The sequence below is a fragment of the Anabrus simplex genome, chromosome 12 (assembly GCF_040414725.1).
Source record: "Anabrus simplex isolate iqAnaSimp1 chromosome 12, ASM4041472v1, whole genome shotgun sequence".
NCBI classification, from domain to species: Eukaryota; Metazoa; Arthropoda; class Insecta; order Orthoptera; family Tettigoniidae; genus Anabrus; species Anabrus simplex.
The window spans coordinates 74,861,010-74,879,755 of NC_090276.1; the positions used below are offsets into that span (position 1 = coordinate 74,861,010).

Below are 18,746 nucleotides of genomic sequence, written 5' to 3' on the forward strand. Positions count from 1 at the left end.
ATTACAGGAGTCATCCTCCATGCCCCAACCTTCCTCGGGCAACGGGTGCTCTTCTGAAGGTTCACGAGTTGTAATTAGTTTTCTCATTTGTCAGTGTTAATGCCCTTCGAGAAACTGAATTGATAAGATTTAAATAGGTAATTCTCATCTCTTGTGAGAAATCCAAATTACAGTGATGCAATGTCAGTGAAAAGTTTCTTCATCGAAAATAAAAACTTGTGAAAATTAGTAACACACCCCTACCTGAGTCTGCCACTGTTTGGGTATACTAGATTCCTCGGCTTCATCTTTCTCATACGACCTTCCTTGGTCAACTTTAGTTCTCTTTTGACTGATGCGGTTTGCGAGATCTAACATGTCTATAGTTATTTTCACACTGTACGTGATCCCTTTCTCCTCCTTTCACCCCAATATCTCAATTCTTCGAATGATCAGACTATTTACTTTCTGATTAGTGTTAAGAGGGGACGGTTGATCTACATATCACTCAGCTCTACTGAAACCGAATAGCAGAGGTCAAAATAGAGGGAGACACAACTGAGAACACAGCTATACGTAGAGGTATGTGAAAGGGCTGCGTCCTGTTCCCTCTCCTTTTTAATATCTAATCTGAGGCTGTGTTCAGAGAAGCTGTCCAGTATGTTACCATTCAAAAAAAAGCTATTTGTTCGAGGCGTCGACCTAGAAAGATCTTTTGTCCCTACTTGCACCATATGTTAGGAACCTGCGTGTATTTCGAAATCGCAGAAGTATAAGGTGTTGAATGTGAGAAAAGGAACATTAAGGACGACACAAACACCCAGTCCCCAGGCCAGGGATATTAATCATTTAAAATTAAAAACCTCTGATCCGGCCGGGAATCGAACCCAGGGCCGCCGGGTGCGTTGCCCCCTACATCGCGGGGACGGACAGTATGTTACCATAGGTATCACGATAAATGGCAATGTCATTAATAAAATTCAGATTTGCTGATGATACAATTGTGTTAGCCAATCGGTACAGCATTTGGTCTACACCAAGCTGATGGCATTTTCAAAAATACCCAAGCAGGCCTCCCTACATATGTACAATACAATTGTTCACCAAGTGTCATCCTTCAAAATTTGATATTTAATAATGTGGGACTAAAGCGACCAAGCACTGCAATCCCAACAATGAAATTGCATCCTTGATCAGGCAAGCCAAACATATGTTCAACAGTACAAGAGACCTCAACCTTCAGCTCCGAGTTCGGATGTTGCGATGCTATGTATTCTCTGCCCTGTGTGGGTCATCTTTAGGTGCTGAAGAACTTGTTTTATTAAAAACCAACATATAATATTAAAACACTACTTATACTAATGATGAATGACTAATGCTAAATTACAATGATGTGTTGTGGTATTAAAATATGTTTGGAAGAATAGTTTGAAGTTCTAAAATATTCACCAGTTCCTTATGACAACACCGATCTTGATGTTTATTAATTTGATTGCAGTGTTACAATGTTGATACACTTATTTTAAATTACAAACGTCTTAATGCTAAGTTGAAAGGTACTGTATTTTTTGTAAAATGCGCGTCAATAGGAAGCTTGGTAATAAATTCTCATTTGCTCAGGGTCAAGTTGTTTGGGTTTGATGTCCCATTAACTAAGGTGCAAATGTTCCTCTCTTCAAAACTGCATTGTTGGACTGTCAAATTACTTGCCGCCTTAGCCGTCATTTGTGTGCTTGTCGGAAATGCGCCGTACACAGCAGACTACTGCCAGTGTCATTGTCAGTGCCGTTACAATGAACTGGTGAACATGCATATTTTAATACCACAACACATCATTGTAATTTGGCATTAGTCATTCGTAATTAATATAAGTAGTGTTTTAATATCATATGTTGTTTTTAATAAGATTAAGGTTCTTCAGCAGCTGAAGATAAGGCCGAAACCAGTACTGCTATGTAAAAATATATCTTAAGTACCTTGTAATAAATAAATGTATTGGTTGTGTGGAAGTTCCTATCTTTATATTTGTGATCATACTAGAGAGTTGGTCATGCAGCTGTGAGCTTGCATTCGGGAGATAGTGATTTCCAACCCCACTGTCCGCAGCCCTACGACCATGGCCGCTTCCTTCCCACTCCTATACCATCATCGCCGTAAGACCTATCAGTGTTGGTGCCCACTACTTCTGATTTTTGATGCGTTTTCTCTTTCTCGAGTAAATCTATGATAAAGGGAACTGTAATGACTCGACACAAGCCAAACTGATAACCAAATTGTCCACTGTACCTTCGCAGAATCTGGCAAGCATTGGGCTCTCAAGAGAGAAATGATAATCATGTGGCCTCAGCAAACCGAGCTGCAGACTGACCGGGCGACAACAAAGATATTTTAACATCGTGACAGTAGACTACCTCCACCAACGTGCAAACCTTAGATCCATAGATGCTCTTAAGAATTTTGATAATACTCTTTGGCTGAAGACAGTACTTGTCATTCCTCAGAGAACAACATGATGTGATTCAACCAACATCTGAAGTAAAGTTGCACATTCACACATTTCAAGGAGTTCAAATCTACACTGATCAGCAACCAAATTGGAGATTGCTGTGGTTGGCCTGGTGAATGTGAGGAGTCTTCAGATCTAATATTGCCCATGTCTGTAATAGTTTACTACGTAATGTCTAAGATGAGATCTCTATACATATCATTGCGGCCAGACGTATAGGTTACTCCACGTCTGAATATGTGCAAGCACTGGGCTACCCAAGGGACATGGTGGCAGGAGTGTACTGTGTGAACGTGAATTCCAACAAAACCATTGCCTTCAAGTCAACAGCTGTGGCGTATGTGTTTATGACAAGGGTTGTCATCGCCTAGCCTATATAGCAAGAGCGGACAGACAGTCCGCAGTACAGCAGTTGTCTCACGAATTCAATCCTGGATAATAATGGGATGCGATTAACTATACTAATCATACCATCATCTCATTAGTGTACCACCACTCATGGCACAAAAATGGACATAGGCAAAGAAGCACCACCATTGGACTCGTGAAGCTTGGAAACAGGTCGGCTGGACAATGACACGATGTGCTAGGCGGTACACGCTGATGATATGGTACGAGTGAGTTGCCAAGCACACGAGGCAAGACACATTTCAGATTCATGGTGGCGCTATCCTCGTATGAAGACTGTCCACATGGGATGAAATGGAAACTCTTGTACATCTGCCAAATGTCCCTCAGCAATGAACGATAGCTGAACCTGCTGTCAAATCATGCCAATACATCTGCTCACCTCCAGCAAGAATGCCTTGGCCCATCGCATCCGAACTGTGGCCAGTTGGTCAATGAATACTCTATAGATATACGGTTACTTGCCAGACAACGAAGGTCATGCAACCTCATTCCTATTGAATAAATCTGGAATGCTATGAAGAGAAATGCGTGCACACTTGACCATGCTTCGCCCAATTTCTGCACATTATGGGAGGGTGTAAAGTGGCTGTTGGCGTGTTATGGAGTCCATGCCATCATAAGTGGGTATCACGTATGTCTAATTCACCTGATCATCACTGTATAGGACAGCACCTCACTTTTGATACGTATCAATCTGAGTCTATAGCGGCAGCAGAAATTAGATTCCGGTTGCGCTGTGAGCATATCCTACAGTAGGCTATGATGAGATACTAAAAACTGAGAACAGATTTTGCATGCCATTAGCATGCGCAAAGCTTTAATTTGGGATATATGTTGTTAGATGGCATTGTTATTGATATATCTCAGACAATGCCCACTCAATTTGGAGATGTATTAGCCATGTTTTTTCACACATTGTGATACATGTTGCAGTATTTTTACATCTGTTTCTTGGCACTAAGTGTAGCTACCACTGAAGTCCCAGTCTCACTTATGGCTGTGATAATATAGGCAACATTCTGGGCATGACTAGTGCGTCTGAGTGCTATGGAGGCGGTGTGCTGTAACAGCCCTTTCTGGTGGTGCTATCTGAGGATGAAACCAGCCTCTGGGCTGAAGATTTGAGAGACGCAAGTACTTATAATACATGGGATTGTAGTAGAAATAACTCACAGGAAAAATAAGGTTTTGGCTGTAGCCTATATTATATTGCGCTGAAAATCCCAACAGTCTAGTAAATATTTACTGTGTTATTTATTCAAATTGTTTGTCATAAAAAATAAAGTAATGCCTATTTAACTCATAATTTTTTTTGTTTTCACAAGAAAAAGATGTGCAATATTCAATGACTGACTTTTGTTTCAATGCAATCATGGTCATTATTTTAAAAATAGAGAGAGATAACCTGTGCCAACTGTGTTTGACATAATTTTATAAACCAAATGAAAGTAGACAGGCAACTCAGTCTAATGCAAAAACAAGCTCCAAATAGCCATCTGCAGAGGTAAAAATATTTGAAAAACTTTAATAAATACATATAAAGACCAGCTCAGAAAGATTGGTACACGTAAGTCCAGATGAAATGTCTGGCTCTATGCTATTTGAATGTACAGGATGATTTGGGAAACACTAGTGTTACAAGCAATATAATCGAACAAATCTGGAGTAAAGAAACACACCAATATAGTATCTATGCATACTTCTCACATATCACACCACTAAGCTCCAATCCTTGAGGCACATATTGTTTGTAGTTCTCAACTACCTTTGATGTCACAGAATAAAAAGCTTTGTTTTTCCACAAATTCTTTATATATTCCATTACGAAGCATGACATGCACAGTACATCAGAATCCAGCAACTGAAACATGACAATATTGCCAACAATTTGCTCCTGTTTCAGAGTATGTGTTTAATGAACAACTGAATGTTGCCTTATAATCATCACCGCACAGCCCCGTTATTCTGGCAAGAGATGTAATTATTACAATCTATCGGCATGAGATCAGGAAATACAGCTCATTGCACGGATCTGACCTTGCTCTCAAACAAGGACAACAAGGGATGTATTAACTCACCGGGGCCATTTTACAGAACCAATCAGATTTTTGTCTCCATGGCTACATATCACTGATATTAGAGGACAAGAAAACAAAGGATTGTGCCAGAAAGTGAAGGAATGTAGATGTCAATTTTTTTGTAGAACCTATCCAAGGAACCCAGGACTAACCACACATTGAAGTAATATTGCAACTAGATTTGTTTGACAATATAAAAACTGTTTACAGATTTACTTTCAAGGTGCTAATTGAATAAAATGAATGCATGTATTTTTAACCGCATTTTCCCAATTTTAAATTGGATCTTCAGGGAATGCAAATGGAAATATAGCTGGACTAGGGGTAAAGCAGGCCATAGATCTCCTGAATAACTTCCTACGACATTATCCCAGCATTCACAAACAAAGTTAAACATGATTTGGACGGAGAACTTAGGTATTTCAAAACTAGAACTGAAGGTCCAAGTTTCAGTTCCATCACAGACCACCCAAAGTTACATATTTCAGGATGGATAGGAAGGATATATGCTTTAACTATCGAACCATTGCTGCTAAGCAAAGACTTTTTATTTAATATAAATCAAGAAATAATATTACAGAACTTTATCAAACCTATTAATAGAATGAATGAGGGAATAATAGAAGACATACAAAACTAAAACACATACATAGGCAGGTACTTACAAGGAAAATGAACACATTTCAAAACATAAGTGAAAGAACTAAACTACAAATAGAAAGTTTTGTCCAATAAGTAAGATTTACTTGCACACTATCTTTGTGTACAGAAGTGTTCAAATGACTAGACTTTCAGAACGTTGAATTTCTTTCATTATTGGAAGTTTAAAAACAATACCGAGGATTCCCTATAATTTTTCAGTGCCTCTTAGAAATCTATCTGTCCAGTTTTCAACTGAACTCAGCCTGAAGCATTGGTATTGGCTATTCACTGAGTGGTTTGAATATCAGCTCTCACAAGGCACAATCTTTGATAAAAGTCAGAATATAAATTATCGTCAGAGTGTAATCATTTGAACACTTAAGTTTCTGAAATCTTGCTTGCTGAACAGCCTTTCTTGGCTTTCTTTGAAATGTAAATGCAGAGTTGTATCACCAAATGCACGTTAATATTTTCAGGCTAACAAGTTTTAAGTCCTGCACAGAATGCCACATTCTTAATATTGGTGAAGCCAATTAGCTTCTTTGTACTTTACCTTTTATCTTTATAAATCTCTTTTTAAGATGGAATAAACTGCTGAGCACCAATACAAATCTGATCGAGCCTTCGAAGAGGCAAGTGAATCAGAAAATAAATACAGAATGAAGTTAAGTACAGTATTAAAAGTAGAGAACATGATTTGGTTTGGATTGTTCACATTTACACACTGGCCACACCACTGCATGTATGAGCTATTGGGAGCACCCCCACCTGGTTATGCTAAATTTCATTTTTCCACATGTACTTATCCAGTTGCTGGTATATGATATTTCAGTACAGACCCAGCAAATTTCCTATTTTAACACATTCTGGTCATAGCCTGCAGCGGTAGTAATTATGTCAGTTTGAATTAAATCGTAGAATGGTAAGAGTACCATTCATTCCATCCCAAAATCAAGATGCAAGAGAAAAACGGCAACATATACCTTGGAGAAATGGCTTTTGGATAATAGTACACTAATGGCACCAATGAACGTAACGCTAATCTGGAAAATCACAATCAGAAGTCGCAGCACTGCATTTCTCATTTAAATACAAACAATTATTGTATCAGTTACTGTAAGGGACAAATATTTGAAAGCTGATCCCTGAGCACATTACTATCTAATATTATGCAGAACTAGTATGCTGCATTAGGGATGACAAATTGGTGGCAGTTGGACATGAACGTCTTACTGGTGGGAGTTGTCTGAAAATTTGGATTACAAAATTAAGTCACAAAACAATGCAGGCTGTGATGTAAGGTACGGATGGCCAATGTATGTTACCTAGCAACTGTGCAGGTTACGTCTCATGGCGGGTTGCCATCTGAAATTAGCAGCAGCTGATGGATGGCCATGATTGAGACACATATTTATGATCATTTCATTTTTGCAAAGGTAAAAGTGGTTTCATTTTTTCCACTATTTAATATCTACACGACAAAAATGATGGCTTGAGCCAGAAATTAAGAGCAATTTACCTGGCAGCAATTAGTTGGTTACTTCACCTAACTTATACACTAAAACTTGTAAAAAGATTAAAGAGTTGAATGCCCAGGACAACTAACTTACCCAATAATCCAGGAATAATTAAATTGCGTAAATTTATGACAATACTATTAGGCAGTGAACTGTCCACCAACGAAATTCCAGTCCCACAGTTTTCTTCCTCTCCCCGCCATCCGATGATTTCCGGTCCCCTGACTGCCATAGTTGGTTGTTTCCGAGATTATTACCAGAACGCACGTGCGACTGTTGCTCATGTTTTATTGTGTGTATTGCTTATGTATCATCGATTGGAAAATGAAGTATTTGGTGGAATGTCATATATGGGGGGGGGGGGGGGTAAGAGCTATAGACGAAGCGTTCCGAGATTAGCTCTTAAACGTCCAGACCCTAGCATTGGAACAAAATCATACATTTCAAAGCTGATGATAGAGTGTCATAAAACATGAGCAGTTCGTGATGTACAGCGTAAGTCAAAAAAGACACATTTCAACTGAAGAAAAACTTTGGCATATTCACGAGCAGTTAGAAGCAAGTCCCAGGAAATCGCTGAATCACCTACCACCGGAAACAAACTTATCCATGGGGTCAGCTCATGAAAGGACCAGACTGCTGAAATTTCGACCATATAAAAGAAGGTTTATGCAGGAACTTTGCCAAACAGATTTTACCGCAAAAATAAGGTTGTGTAATTGGTTCGCTGAAAGTGGATCGATTGCTTCATTTATTTACCATACGACATACAAGGCAAATGTTTTTATGTCTCATAAGGCATGGTTCTAACTTTCTGTGCAATTGTGGAGTACTGAGAATCCACAGATTCCACAGCCCATACCACTCTTAATTCTACAGGCACTTTAGATCCAGTTTTTGGTGACCAGATAATTAGTACAGGTTTATGGCCTATTATATCAGCTGATCTAACTTACTGTGGTAATTATCTCTGGGGAACCCTAAAGGGCAAAGTTTACCAAACAAATCCCCGTAGTAGGGCGGAAATAACATGTGCACTAGTCTTATTAACGAAGCGGATACACAAAACGTGAAGAATAAATTTTTTTAAACGACGTGGGACATGCCTTACTGCGGTAGGTCACTTTCAACACTATCTATGCACATAAAATAAGAGTTTTGTCTGTACATGGCTCAGAATTTGAAAAGAATAGTATTTCTGTATCGGTCATGTCCACAGCAACAAGGAAATGTGGTTTTTACTTTTCCGTAATTTCTGTCTGTATGTATGTATGTACATGCATCATGAGAAAACGGCTAAAAAGGATTTAAAAAAAATCGGTATGTAAAGTCGAGGGATGAGCCACTACAACCTAGGCTATAAATCATTTTATTCACGCTGAGAGAAATGGTAATTTAGGGAAAGGCATAAAATTTACTTCTCAAATATTTATATTATTAGTGGTCCTATCGATAAATACTACATAACTAAGTTATATATAATTAAATTTCCGATAATTTATGTCATACATTTTTACCGTACCAGCTATGATAACACAGATATTCAAGAATTTGTATTTTTGTTGCTAAGTCCATATCAACGCCAAGCCACGAGAAAATGAGTAAACAGAATTTAATGAAAATTAGTATAGTCGGGGAATAAGAAACTACAGTCTAAGCTATAAACAATTTTATTCACCTTGGATGAAGTTGGTAGTTTAGGGGAGGGCGCCTGACAATTATGTACCTATATTATTGGTCCTATCGAAAAGTACTACTGTTACTACTAATTTATAGAGAACTCAATTTCCGATAATTTATGTTTTATTCAGTTTTACTGTACCGACTATGATAAGAGTGGCATTTCAGTCGGAAGAAAACTAAATGCGAAGGCCTACAATATCGAAAGCGCATAACATTTATCAACAATAACATTACATTGACCATTGTTTGTTGTGATGTTCTTTGTCTCTTATGCTGCTGCTCAACTCCAATAGTTGGGATTACTGCTGCGTACCGAGTATAACAGCCTGACTGAATATTGGCGAGAAATAGCTGGGGAGTTAGAAAACATTCTTCTTTAGTGTGCCATTCCTGTAGTTCATACATTTCCTGACACTGCTGGTATGTAACACACTGATTCATCATAGTATTCCAGATATTCGATCCCTACTCTGACGTGCCGTTTTGAATGAGCAGTGTGCACACTTTTAAGGCAGAGGCTTACTTAGTAGAAGCCATTTTAGCGTTGAAGAGGGGGTTTCTTGTCTGGCTTGGAGGAAAAATTTGCCTCCATGTCAGATTTTTCCGCTGCCATTGTAGTGAATTGAGATTTTCCGACTTATCGGGTACTCCTAGGAATCGGATTAGTAACGGGGAATATTTTTTCCCCAAGAATCTTCACAATTAGACACCCTCCCACCCCACCGGAAAAAGAAGTGTGTTCACGGATCACGGCTGTCTGCGGCTTGGTCATTCTAGCCCTGGAAATTTGGACTGTTAGATCGGCATCGTAGTACTGTTCGTTAAAAGTGAGAAAATGTGTGGTTTTTGATTTGATCAAGTATTTCATATGAAAGCATTGCTTTTACTAGCGCCATTCCTACTGACGTCATTGTAATGACCTATGTTCATTTCAGTTGGGAAAACCACTAAGGCAGTCTTTCTGAGGATGTAAAAAGGCAGGTAGAGAGCGAGTGTCTGCAATTATAATGAAAACTCCCGAACCTGATTGTGACTGATGGTAGGCAAGCAGGCCTACCATAAACTCTCTAACCCTGTCTTCATACGAGAAAAGACGTTAGGCGACTTCGCCGACGCGTTTCTAGGGTAATGTTAAGAGCTATGCAATTTAATACAATCTTGCTCACAACGTGTAAACGACCTAACCTAGAATTCTGTATATAATGCAGAATTCCGTAGCAAAGCACGGGTACATCAGCTAGTCTGAAATAAGTGGTGAATAATAAGTACAGTATTTTTAATAATAATATTTACAATTGTGGGCTTAGTTAACGTCTTCATTTGCCAGTAACAATGGAACAAGCTCCCTGCCACAAGCACGACATGTGGTCAGGGGCGCGGAGGATTCCTTATAAAATGAGAACACTGTACTGTTGCATATGTTGTTGACAGGCTCATTTTTGTACACCAGCAACAGTAATATCTCCTTGTTTGTACATCGTGTCTGGGAGTCCAGTCGCAGATGAAAATATTCCTCATGTGTCCTTGTGAAATTGTACTTCTCTTTACATATGTCAGGACTGTTCTACAGTACTAGCATTTCATATAAGAAACCTTGCCTACAACACAGTTTTCCTTACTCTAGTCAATTTAATTGAAAACATCGATGAATAACAGTTTTTTGTGGTAGGAGTTTGGAACTTTAGCCAACAGCATCAGTTCAAAAGTTAATTCTAATTTTAAACGGGTAAGACTTGTTCAAAGTATCTTCAGTAAATGAGATTTTTTAATTAGAAGTCTAGTAAATTGTATTATTTGAAACTCCCAGAATTGATGCAAAAGTTGGTCAAAATTTTCAATTTCCTGAACGACTGTGATACTCCAAATTGTGGAATACCGTACATATTATGTTGGCTTAGAAATCAGCGAGTGGAAAGAGATCTCTCATGTAGGGCATCCCTGTGGGTGTGTGTGGTAACCCCTGCCCAACATAAGAGGTGCCACAGTGGCTCTTAACTTGGGAGCGTACATTGGCGACCATGGGGCCCATAGCCCAGGCCTGGCATTGCTTCCACTTGTGCCGGGCTCCTCAATTGCATCCATCCTATCCAGCTTCCCCTGGTCAACTCTTGGCCTTTACCGACCCCCATCGTATTACGTACGGAGGTCAAGGGAGTACTTCATTTTCATACCCTCCGTGGCCCTTGTCTTTTTGGTCAACTCTAGCAAAACTTGCTCCGTATACTCTTGAACAGCCATTATGATCTACCGAGAGGATTAATCAATTGTATAAAATTTTAAAACTGAGACACCAAGACATACCTGGATTTCTAATCACTAAGGGCCTGTACTACGACTGTCAGACAGCCAGATATGTAGGCTGCAGTTTTGCAAACTAGAAGTTAAATATTTTCTTGCGTACTACCAACGGATTTTAACAACGGTATTGTAATGCGGCAGATGTAGTAACATTTTTATTGGGTTGGTAATAAGGTTACTGAAAACATAGTGAAATTTAGCGCGGTGTTATACGTGTTCCATGGTGTTTTCGTTTGTTTAGCTCTATTCCTTTTGAAATTGTATTACTAGAATCCAATATCAGACTCTTATTAAGCTATAATTCGGAAGTCCAGGTGAAAAACAGAATTAGGACTGAAATATACACATACGAAGAAATGTTAAAATTAATTGACTGTATAACAAAACTGAAACTGTTATAGAAAATAAAAAGACTGAAAATGTAACGTGGACGCACAAGTTAATCAGGTTATGTATTTTTTTTGTCTAGTACTATTGACGAGGTTGCGCGTTACGACGAAAGTAACGTTTATATTCGTAATTAATGCCACTGATGCAGCATGGGATCATTAATTTTATTATTAATTCAAAAATTGTTTGCTCATTGAATAAGTAGTTAGTTTCTTTCTTTTCAATACAACGTGAGAATAGTAACTGGCAAACATTTATCTCACTTTAGCGTAAATACTTTTGTAGCAAGTTGTTATGAAGTAAAAGAAATATAACCTCCTTAACAGCCTCATTCGATGGACGAATCGCCATGAACGTCGTATACCTTTACTCCATATGTGCGTCGCGGATAGATTTGGAATAGAACCCACACTTTTGACACGCATTTTAATGATTAGGAAATGAGTGCTATCACCTCTAGTACCCTACCGACTACCATTTACAAGGTAAAAAAATGTTAGAGACTATTGGGACTCGAACCCATGAAAAACTGCTTATCAGCAAACTTTGCTGCCCTAACGACCACGGCTACCCACGAAGCTTACGGTTGACTGCTTGTGTACTACTGATATACTCAGTAGCAACAACTTGCTAGCTTGCGAAATCTTTAAGAATTCTGTGATAGCTGGACAGGAAGCATAACATACTTTATAAATATATACATAAATTACATTGTAACAACTTAATTTCGCACAGCATCATGCAGATGTAGATTCATCTTCATGAGTAGCCATCTTGATTCTTTACAGCAGCTTCCCCGAAAAGAGCTAAGTCCCAGATAAGAGCGTTAACAGCCTCTCCAACTTCGGCATAGCTATACTCGAGAATATTTTCCCAGATTGCACATAAACGAAAGTCGTAGTACGCGGTTTCAACCGAACTTCCAGATAAATGTCCAAACTGCCAAATAAATTTATACCACACTTTTAACTGGCTGTCGTAGTACCGGCCCTAAACAGAGTGCCAAAAGGCTGGATTCAATTGCAGTGTTTATATGAATTGGGGGCATATGACCCGGTTGATGGGAATTCATCAGTCGGATGGCTACGGTAAGCCTTCAGCAAGCCCCATGGTGCTATTCACACAAGAGTAGACTTTGTGCAAACACCAGGTTTCACCCTCTTCCTTCCTACTATCATATATCACGAAATTAATTTCGTCTCATTAACTCCTCAAGCAGAGGCTGACGCCGGGAAGGGAATCCGCCAGGATCAATTGAGTACATTTGGTCAACCCTTGGAATCACGACTGATCACAAAGTAGTCTGCAGTGCACACTTGCTACAAAGGTTCATCCCACTTCATATCCGACCCTGTAGAGAAGCGGGGAACGGTTTGATGCACACAGACCAAGATGTCCCATGCACATTGTGCTACTCTTAAGCCAATGGATACAGACAGTATGATGCAAAGTACAAAAATGAATAAGGTGCTTGAAATATTACAGAAAAAAACTGTAGTCTATAAATATACAAGTATGATTGCTAGAAGGCTCAATCCTGCAGCAAAACTGACATTATTTCAAAACATGAATCATATAAATTTTACCTCATATTATTTGAAGGAGAGTGAAGTATTCAATGTCAAGGCAAGGGACCCACCAACCCACCCTTTCAAATAAGAACAAAATTTACTTTTAAGTCGCACTGACATAGACAGGAAAGGCTAAAAGTTGGAAGGAAGCGACCGTAGCCATAATTAAGGTAGCGCCCCAGTATTTGCCTGTGTTAAAATGGGAAACCAAGGAAAACCATCTTCAGGGCAGCTGACAGTGGGATTCGAACCCACTATATCCCAGATGCAACCTCACAGCTGCGCTCCCCTAACTGCAAGGCCAACTCACCCGGTCCCTTAGAAAAACAGGAGACCTTAGATTACAGCAACATCTCGTCTATTCGGTGGTACTAAGGCATTACTCATAGGGAAAGTGTTTTTCAGCTTTACTGAATACGACAAACATATATGCGCTGCCTAGAATATGTCATTTTTAACTTCCATTTCTATTAGAATTTTAGAAGATTTTAAGATCTCTATCACCACTTGAATATTCACAAGTTGGTGTTGATACAAATTCCTTACTCTCCCCTTCTGACTCTGACCTTAGGGAATTAATGCCAGCATGTTAGAAAAAGTCAACAGAAACTAAACATAGTGTATTTTGTATGCACTTTAATGCGAGTGTAAAGAGTAAAGATGTACAAAAATATAATATATGCCTAAGTTTTGTTCTAGATCATTTTCCTCCTCCGTAGACTTGTAGCATAAATCTTGATGACCAATTTATCAGGAACCTTGAATGTCATTATAACCAAGTTCTATTGTGTATTTATTTATTTTTCAGAGCACTTGGGTCAACAGCCATTGGGTGAGAATCATAAAATATGGAATCACTGCCAGAATACAACTGATTATCAACTGTAACACAATCTAGTGTCTAAAGGGACATCTAATGATTTTACGAGCCAGGTCCGCCAGGATCAATCGAGTACATTTGGTCAACCCTTGGAATCACGACTGATCACAAAGTAGACTGCAGTGCAGCCATTATGAACTCGCCTGTAAGGTGGGGAATGTACTTGTACCTTATATCTTTCACAGGTTAACTTTAAGAGAACTCCCCAAGTCTGATTCAAAACTTTTCAATGAACCCCACAGTGTTTCCAATTTCTGAAAAAAATCTTTAGTGCATACATCTGGAACCATTTTGTACATGGCTCTTGAAGACCGGAAGCTGGTAAATGGAACTTTTCTGTACAAATTTTAAAATGTTTGTGGTTCATATGACACACAACAGATGGGCCACAAATACTTCTAACTTATTCCCAACAGTTTCAATGACTTCCTAAATGGAACACACCTCCTCACATTCAACGAAAAAGATTCATCAGTTCTGTAAATAACACAGCAGTTTCGCTCGAGAGCAACAGATTATGATTCCACATGAGGGAAGAGAGAACATCGGTTGAGGATAGTTCAGCGGCAAAAATAAAATAAAAATTCTAAATAATTAAAATAAAATTGCATGCAAGAACTATGCTGAAGAACCTGTCATATATTTCTAGAAGCCATTTATTGGGATTGCTGGGCTCAATGACATAATTTGATTTACTACCATTATATTAAATTACTCGAGATTGGGTCTGCCTGAATGCAGGTCCCAATCCTGTACATGTGCTGCTGTGGTACAAAGGTGTTCATATGTGAGAAGTGAGCAATATTGCAGTATTGGCCAGGTAATCGTTAAAACAATAGAAGGAAACTATTCATCTAAAGTAAAAATAAATATGTACATCATATATACATAAAATGTCAATATCTTAAGCCCATTATAATATTTTACTTGTGGAAATAGACTCACATTCATCTTTTCTATGTACAGACTAAGTAATAACGACCATTCGGTGAAATAAAGATATGAAACATATTTCACTTATAATCATCACACAATATGGAACATATGGTGTAGCAAGAGAGAAAATAACAAAATATACAAAGAAAATTAGGCAAGTACCATTATGTATAAACAATACACTTCTGAAGAGTCTGTACAATATTTAGTCACATCAACAGAGTCTTAAATGCACAATTTGGCCAACTTTTATCCTCTTATCTCATTTGTTGCCACCACCGTAACACAATTTCAGTCTGTAACAGTATTTTCTCATCCTTTTCCTTCCCCGGACAAACCTGAGATCAGTGTGCACGTTTTATTCCCCTAAGTATAAAATTATAATAAAATATTTGTCACTTGTACCATGAACAAGGTGCGTTTGATATCCTGCCAACAATAGGAAACATGACACACGTAACCCCTTGAAAGGGGATCGGACAACTTGCCCGTAGTTCAGGGTTATACGGCAGACAGCCAATACTACGCATTCCTCCCTAACAACTTTTTGAAAAGGAAAGAAAACAATGGAACATTGCCATAAATTAAAGGACACAAAAACTCATTACATTCAGAATTTTCTTTTTACTCCAAAATTCGTGTTGCAAGAGAAAATATTTACATAGTTAAAAAATCCATATAACTTCATTTTTTAGAAACTGGCATCATCCTGAAGGGTTCAAGCCCAAGAGGAAGCAACCATGAGAATTCATGTGATGCAATATTGAGAAAACAATACAGAATACAACACTCTTGGACCAGTACCCTTTTAACAATAGGTCTGTTACACAAATAAGACATGAACGTGGAGGTAATAGTTATTGCAAATACCAGATGTAACAAAATTCAATACTCAAACTTGTAGAGAAGAGAGAAGAGGACCTGAACAAACACGATTTATTAACTGGAAATTGAGAACTGGGCGTAATTTACAACGACTGTTCAGTGCGCCGTCCTCGCGCTTGTATCCGCTTATTCTTGACAACATGTGAACCTACACAACATCGCCGCAGAGTTTGTATTGCAGCAAAGGATTACAATTTAACTGAAAAGATCATAGTTCCATTCTCAACCACAGCAAAAAGTACCTGATTCATCAATGTCCAGTCTACAAATACATTAAAAAAATAAAAATAAAATTCTTTTGGTGTCTTCCACCATCCCTGGAAGTTAAAGCATTGAATTTTGTTATAACCAGTATCTCTTGTGTGAAAATCAAAATTTCTAATGTCCCAGGAAAATCTGGTCCATTTATATATATCTTAAGATATTATGTACAACAAAATATGTACACTTCTGACAAACAATTTGGAATTGCACTTGATAAATATACATCAATGAACATTTCTCCTAGAAAATTTGACAGACACACAAAATGAGGTGCATAAGAAATACTGTTCCAAGTTATTTAAAGTTTCTCTGTGCAACCTTAATAATAATAAAAAAAACACTTTCACTTCTGGTTTCTAATACTCTCATATACTGTGATAATACTAGGTCAGCACTCATCTCCTCGTAGCCACTTAGGGTCCTCCACGAATACCATCCCTTGCTGAGATCACAAAAATGGTGCAGAAGATTAAATGCAGCATTACGATCATGATGGGGATTCATGTAGATGCCCTACCAATGGCCCATATCACAATGCAGAAGTTTACAATACATACAATGGAAGAACATGTGGAGAATAACAGCCAAAGTCATTTTGCTTGTGCCGTCATTAATACTGGATGATTACGCAAACATCATCTTCATACAAATCAAACTATCCTCTGATTTTTTCTAAAATCTGTGATGACAAAACACTGATGGGTATAATCTGCGAGTGGATAATGAACAGTGAAAAAGAGAAGATATGAATAGTTGTTTTTGCTTAAGTTTCTACATCTAAAAATGTGTAGTAGACGGGCAACTTTTAGGGCAAGTTTCAAATTCAAAACTGAATGTGCGCAGTGAAACCTCTTGTTTCAGTCACTCCTCAAATTTGGGCTAATAATAAAATCAACTCTCATTTAGACGCCCAGCATGCTAAATCAGTTGACCATGGACAGAACCGGAATTTCAAGACCCAACACCCTGGACTGCAAGTTATAAAAATGAGAAAAATAGTTTTGACGACTGTACAGAAATGAAGTGCATTGCCCTCCAGTATTGTTAGCTGAAAGTCATAACAGGTTGGTTGACTGATTCAGTTACTGCAATCAATTCGACACAAACTGTAGGCTAATTCTAGTGTCATGGAATCTAAATGTGAGGTTTTGACATCCCATGTAAAACTTGCATGTTATTTAAGGTTGCAGGTAAGTTCTGTGCACAGTTACGAGCAGTTTTCAACAGAAAGCCAATATTAAGAAGGTGGCGTGAAAACAGTGATGAGGAAAAATACCCCCAAACATGGAAAGTCTTGCATTCGATAGGGTTGTTTTGAGTGATTTCCAGCTGCAAGAAGGAAAAACATTCCAGTTTGCAATAAGATTGAAAAACCTCCCACCCTATGAATGACACCTCACAGATGAGAACAAATGGTTATGTTCCTTCGATGTCCGTAAATAAGAGGTTTGACAGTACCAATACATAACTTACACTCATTACGACTAGATAAATGGTCAACAGTCATTTTTCATTATAAAATACAAGCTTTAGACACATCTGTTGGGTTTTCCACAAAAACTTTGATGATATTCATGGGGCATAAACATTTTCTGGAGCCAAGTGTTCAGAGTTACAAGAATTTCAAAGGTTTCAAGTAAGAAAGACGACTCAAGAGAAGCTACAACAAATTTCCATGGAAAGTTCAACGACGTCAAAATAAACGACAAGGAAGACTGGTATTAACTACACTACTAGTGCACCCTGAATCCCATGATGATCGTCAGTGCTGCAGGGCTCTTCGAGTTCACATTATTATGGCAGTTGCAAACAAATGTAACCATTTTTGATTACTGGTATTTTATAATACCCTCGATTCATCAGTCTCTTAAAAGAAAGTCTTAATAAAATATAAGGTACTATATAAAAAACTCAAGTAAAATGAGACACCACACAAATGGTTCATTCAAGAACATGGGAGGAAGTTTTGTTTCATGACAGCATTAGCGAGATTCAGATGTTTCCCTAATACACTATGGGTAAGAGCACAACTCCAAAAAACGTAACTATTAATGTTACACCAAAGACTTGATCATAATATTCTTAATCAGACTAGATCTTTTCAATGTATAAAAAAAAAATCCATACTATGAGTATTTTACTCCTTTGTAAATGGAGAGGAAAACAATGCTGCCATGTCTTAAGACTGGTATAAAAATCACATGCAAAAACAGTTTTACAGTCAGAATTCTCACATTAGGCCAAAGTAAATTTTTATAACATTATACTGGCATCGGCAGAAACCTTTACAGCTAACGTTGTTCAACAGGTCATACGTTGAATAGTTCCATATAGGACTATCACGAACACAGCAATGGAAATAACACCGGTAAGTTTTGGAACCAACACCTCAACGTCTGCTGGCAACTTGCTTGCAAATTTACTCGCTACTACTAAATTTGGAGGCCAGAACTATCACTAGCAACATCACACTCCCAACTGGAAAAAGCTTGGGTGGACAATTGAAGACACAAAATTGAAGCGATGGAAATGTGGGTGTACTACCAAGTCATATGAGAATAGGAGATCCTAGCAAAAACCACATGACATGTCACCACATTCTGTCAAGGGTTCATGAATACACACACTAAATTCATGCTCTGTAATAATATCTCCTCAGGAACATCCAACTAAGATCATATCTGTTGGCAAGAGTGTGGGTGGGTG

The 18,746-nt window shown here is 38.2% G+C and overlaps 1 long non-coding RNA gene across 1 annotated transcript in view; it reads left to right on the forward strand.

Annotated features, from left to right (window-relative positions):
- Nucleotides 1–17,065, forward strand: part of LOC136884293 (uncharacterized) — an 86,371-nt gene extending 69,306 nt beyond the window's left edge. The window contains exon 3 of the long non-coding RNA XR_010861341.2: nucleotides 13,884–17,065. This is a non-coding gene — a long non-coding RNA (uncharacterized lncRNA). The remainder of the gene's footprint in view (nucleotides 1–13,883) is intronic.
- The last annotated feature ends 1,681 nt before the right edge of the window (nucleotides 17,066–18,746 follow it).